The sequence below is a fragment of the Crocuta crocuta genome, unplaced genomic scaffold (genome assembly GCF_008692635.1).
Source record: "Crocuta crocuta isolate KB4526 unplaced genomic scaffold, BGI_CrCroc_1.0 scaffold175, whole genome shotgun sequence".
Lineage (NCBI taxonomy): Eukaryota > Metazoa > Chordata > Mammalia > Carnivora > Hyaenidae > Crocuta > Crocuta crocuta.
This window is the reverse complement of record NW_027530988.1, coordinates 4,846,822-4,852,789: the sequence shown is the minus strand read 5'-3', so window position 1 is coordinate 4,852,789 and position 5,968 is coordinate 4,846,822.

Sequence of the window (5,968 nt, the reverse complement as noted above, 5' to 3'; positions counted from 1 at the left end):
ATTTATTTCTGAGAGACAGCGTGAGTAGGGGAGGGCCGGAGAGAGAGGGAGACACAGAATCCAAAGACAGGCTTCAGGCTCTGTGCTAGCTGTCAGCACAGAGCCTGACACGGGACTCGNGACTTACTGAGGTATGCCTGGGTGGCTCAGTCATTTAAGCATCCAACCCTTGGTTTGAGCTTGGGTCATGATCTCACGGTTTGTGGGATCAAGCCCCTTATCTGGCTCTGTGCTGACAACACAGAGCCTGCTTGGGAATTCTCTTTCTCCCTCTCTCTCTTTCTGCCCTCCCCCTCAAAATAAATAAACTTTTAAAAAAATGGACTTACTGAATTTTAATGGTTTTATTCTACTCATGTAACATAACTAATCTTGGAACTATTGATTTAGTAAAAGTAGTTGATAGACAAACTTATTTTTCTACTTCCCATGTCAGGTTATTTTCTTTTCACCATAATTTCTGAAGTGTAGCGTCAATGGTAAACCAGTAAAGAACATAAAATATCAGAATGAACTCTATTCTTATCAACCTCTTTTCTAGAAAAACCTCTTTTTACATGATACTAAAATCATAATACTAAAATGAAAATAACAGTAATATTTGTATTCACATCTAATATTTATTGTGAATTTCTTGTCTGCCCAGGTAACATGCATTACCTCATTTAAACTTGAAACTGGAAATGTACTATCATTACATTAATTTTACCAAAAAACAAAACATTATAAGACCTGGGTCTTATTGGCAAATAATCTTTTTCTCTCAGCACTTTCCTACCATTTTTTACCATTCTAATCACCAATAGACATCTCTAACTTGGATTATTCATTTGCTAAGGAAATTTTTGATGGAATATAAAAACAAATTACTGTCTCAAAAACTCTACTTCTATGAAACTTTTTTCCAATAAATATTTAAGGAAAGATATTTTATACCACTTTATAAAAATGTAAATTAGAAAAAAATGATTTCTCAAATGCAGGTAATAAGGGAAATGGGAATTCGGTATTCTGGAAGAAAAGAGAAATTGTTAGAAAATTAAAATTTTAATAATGTTCTGTTCCTTGCCACAGATGTAGTACTGATGTTTGAACTCTGGGGAGTTCTATTTTGAATTCGTAGAGATTTATTTTTGGCTTCAGCTTTCTTCTAGACTTCACTTGTGTTGATCAGATTTTGTTTTTATTTACCTTCTCTGGTTTTCTTATTCCTACTTTCCCTTTCATTTTCTTAGCTCTCTTCTCAGAAGATTGCCTCTCAGAATATAGGCATATTTCTAAAAAGATGGCTTGGGAATAGGCTCTCCAGATCTCTGGTCTCAAGAAATGAGAGAGCTTAATATAAATAAAACAAGGAACCTGTTCCAGACCTGGTTGAAAATCCTCAAAAAGATCCTGGATTGTTGGCCTACTATTTCCTACTTTATTCATACCAATTAACACTTCATTTGCGTGAAAGTATCAGCAGTCTATGGGAGTGTGATGTTAATTAGGATTTTGAGGCAATGGAGTGTTAATGTTCGCTGTATGGTTTGAATGGCCCAACTCCAGAAATTTTCCTTGAAGTGCTTTAGGTCCTGAAATACAGTAGTCTCTCAGATGATCAAAATACATCATGGAGGAAACCTGGGCCAGCACATTGGTCCTATAAAGAAGTGAGTCAGGATGTTAAGATTGATTATTGGAGATTTTTCCAAGGGGAAAACAAATAAAAGAACTAATATGCAATTTCTGATGGATCATTTATTGTGTATTTCAGACTTAGAACAAATTTGACAAATGAAACAAAGAGCCTACTTATACTCTTGGTACTATGACCACAAAGAGATGCTTCTGATTGTAAAGTTTTCTCAAAGTAGCTCAGTTTCAGTACTAAAGGGAGTGGTGAATTAGCTTAGTTAAATCTTCTGACTTTGAACCCCTGGCTTTCATGGTTTGATAGGATTTCTTTACTATGGCAACTTCTGCCATCTGAAGAGAGGTCGACAAGGCAGGGGTGGCCTCTTTCTCAGGTTTCCTGGCATATTTTCCCTCCTAATCCAAAATGGCCTCTTATATATAGGCACGTGCTTATATTAGTGCCCCTTTCTTAGAGGCCTTAGGAAAGGCTACCAGAATTTGATGACTTAACAGGCAAGAGTTAATATAAAATATCTTTTGTTTTTTGAAAAGAAAAGAATGTAGTTGTTGATTACTAAGGACCGTCTCCGTGAGAATCCTTGGACTTGGTGATCTAGGGTCAATTTTATTTCTCCCTGTCATGATTTACATTCCACTATTTGAAACAGAAATGTAATCTCTATGTGTATGATTTAAACCTTGTGTAACTGAGGTATTTTTGCCTACAACATCAATCTTGGCCAGGCAGAAGTCTTCTCACAACAAATATATTTCTGTTGATCTGTTGACTTCTTTCCCAGTCTCCTTTAGTGGTTTCTCCAGACCTAAAACATCACTGGCCCCCGAGGCTCTACTTTATTTTTCCCCTTGATAACCTGAAATTTCTACTTGTTTGTCCTCCATGTTCTATTCAGAAACTTGTATTTGTGACCTCTTCTGGAAAGATCAGGTTTTTTACTGCATCGTATTCCTCTTCTTCATGGACTGTTGTAGTGTATAAACTCCACCTGCACCAGCTAGATTTAAGTAATTAGTGAAAAATATTTTGTTAAAAATCTTTCAGTGGCTATAACCAAAGCTTCTCGAATTAAACCAAGTAGATACTATCTCAAAAATGGTAAAGTACGTTTATATTTGTATCTGTGTATATACATAAAATGTAAATATCTATAATAAATATATGCTTACTCTTACTTCTCTTGAGCCTGAGCAAATTCCGAGATGGAACTATAAGTCTTTTTGGGAGTTAGTACTGAGATTGTTTCTCTACAGCAGTGAATTCTCTAAGAAGATGTAAGTCCATGTACGTGGCTATAGATAGAATTTATCAGTGAAAATATGTATCCAAGAAATTGGTTCTAAATCTTTCTTATGAGAGGGTATCATGATCCTCCTTTCCTCCCTCTGTCCCTGTTGCTGCTCAGAATCTCTTCTGACTTAACTATTCCCACATCTCTATCTTTAGATTTTTCTGTAACACAAAGAAAATTGTGCAGTTTTTCATTTGCTACATACTTATGGAACCTAAATAAGTAGTCTGGAATTTTGAATTATTTATTTAAAAGCTTCTGAAAAACCCTTCTTACTATTTTTCTATCTACTGGCAAACACAGACTATGAGACTAACAAATCAGCTTAGTTTGGGGGAATTCTCATCACTGGATTATCAAGAGTATTGGATAAAGTGATTCAAGCACTGACGTATGACTAAATGTTTTCAGAAAAATATTGTGTGGTTTTTAAAATATTTGATAAAACATGTTGAAATGTAATACATTGGCACAATAGAGAATGGATTGGAATTTTTTTCTAATTGTTATTTGGGATTATTTTGGAGTGATAGTTAATGGTGTAAAAGCCTTGTGATTCAAAATATGAATGACAGAATGAGTATAATTTGAGATGTATTAATCACTGAGAATCACTGCCTTCTAAAAATGTTAGGAATAGAATGTTAAGTGGGGTTGGAGAGATAAGTTAGATTATGAGAAGGAAAGTGATGTGTATAAGCTAAGAAGTGCTATGATTTGAAAGAATTGCAATAGGCATCTTCTAAAATAGTCTGCAAATCCATTCCTTAATGAAGCATAAAAACAGGAAATTTATGTTCTCATTCTAAATATTTTGAGTATCTCCAGCAAAATGGAGACTTCATTGGCTATTGATAGGACATTATTTTCCTTAAATGAGGGGTTTATCCATTAATTAAACAAGTCCTATTTGAATATTTTGTTGAGCATCATGTGAATGGAAGCTCTTCAAATGCTGAGGCTTCTAAAAAGTAAAAACCTAATGGTAGAGCTTGACAGAATTTGGAATATTGCACTTAAGTCTTCTTAACAAAAGGGGAAATAAGGAACTTGGGTGGCTCAGTTGTTTGACAGTATGATCTTGGCTCCGATCATGATCTCGTGGTTCGTGAGTTCAAGCCCCATGTCAGGCACTGTGCTATCAGCTTGGAATTCTCTCTCCACCTCCCTGCCCATTTCCCATTTGTACTCTCTCCCAAAATAAATAAACATTAAAGAAAAAAAATGGGGGAGAATGAGGGCACCTGGGTGGCTCACTCAGTTAAACATCTGACTTCAGCTAGGTCACGATCTCATGGTTTGGGAGTTTGAGCACTGCTTCTCTCACCTTCTGCTCCTCATGAAATTCTCTTTATGCCCCATACTTGCTTTCTGTCTGTCTGTCTGTCTGTCTCTCAAAAACAGACAAAGTAACAAATGGGGAAATAAAAGTAATGCCCAAGCAGGGTTCTCAAAGACCTTACAATCTACAAGGGTAAAAAAACCAAGAAAATCCCGAAAATCAAAAATTAGGTGTTTTTATGAAAAATTTTATAAAAATGTGAAGCTAGTAAGTATACCACAGTGATGAACATAGGGACTTCTGAATTGAATCCTGCTACTTAAAAGAAGTGTACCCTTGGCAGTCTACTTAACTGCGTCAAGATTTCAGTTTAATCGTCTGTAAAGACCCTATCTTGCAGAGTTGTTTTGAGAATTAGATGTGATCATGTTTTTGAAATGTTGAAACACCTCCTGCATGTTGTCATTATTACTGAGCTAATGCTATCTTGGCATGCCATAGTATCATAGATACTTGTGTAGGGAGATAGATATTTCCATAGGAAATTGGAGTCTAGGAAAAACGGTGTCAAAGAGAACTCAAAAATCCCCTCTTACTCTTTCTTTTTTCTTTCTCAATTCTGAGAGAGAGAGAGAGAGAGAGAGAGAGAGAGGAGACAGCATGAGCAGGAGAGAATCAGAGAGAGAGGGAGGTACAGAATCTGAGACAGGCTCCAGGCTCTGAGCTAGCTCTCAGCACAGAGCCCAATGTGGGGCTCGAACTCACGAACCGTGAGATCATGCTCTGAGACGAAGTCGGACGCTTAACCGACTGAGCCACCCAGGTACCCCTTTCTTTCTCCTTAAGTAAAATGACACCATAAAAATAACTTTAAAAAAAACCCACTTTTCTTTTGCCTTAAAACTCACCAGTATCCTCTGTATTGCCGCCATAAACACAGATGCACTAAATGTTTACTACTTCAGAGGCACAAGCTCTTAGGATATGGTGACAATTTCTTTATAGATTACAATGGGATAGGCTCTTTGGTTTAGTCTTTCAGAACAATAGTGTGATGATTCAGACCTTGAATAATGTGCAGCTGCTTACTAGTAGATGTCTCTTCCCTTTCAGATAAGCTTAAATTTCTTCGACTTGACTGTTTTAAGAAAACATGGTTTGGAAATAAATGGTTATCAAATAATTTCCCAACAAGCTTTGTTTTCTGAGGACAAGTAAGGGCCACTGCCTTATAGAGATGGAAATAAGGTCACTGCTCAAACTCTGTCCCTGCTGCAGTGTCCCAAAGTACATCATGCTAATTTCTGATAGGTACATGGAAATTCTTTCAGTATCATCCTTTCTCCTTTTATTTCATTTTTCTATCTGTATGACCTATCCCTTGCCACTTTTTGCTTGAGGTTTTGATTGCCTTGCCATGTTATTTTTCAATCGTTCTACATATTTATTGTTCCCTAAACCTTGATGTTGATTTTCTTTCATACTTGATTTAATTTATTTTGTGAGTTTGTGTTCAATCTATAGATTTTGAGATAAATCTCTCTCATTGGTTCTTTACATTATAGGCTGCATAAAATCTGATTTATAAAAGTTTGCTGTGTTTTTGATGTAAAAGCAAATATCACATTTGATTTGGCCTCAGTCACATGGGGTTATTAAGAAGGGGGAATGTTTCTGATACTTGTAAAATTAGCCCTTTTGATTTTGAGTTGGTGCAAAGAAGAGGGAAATTGACATTTGCCTGAGTTTGATATTT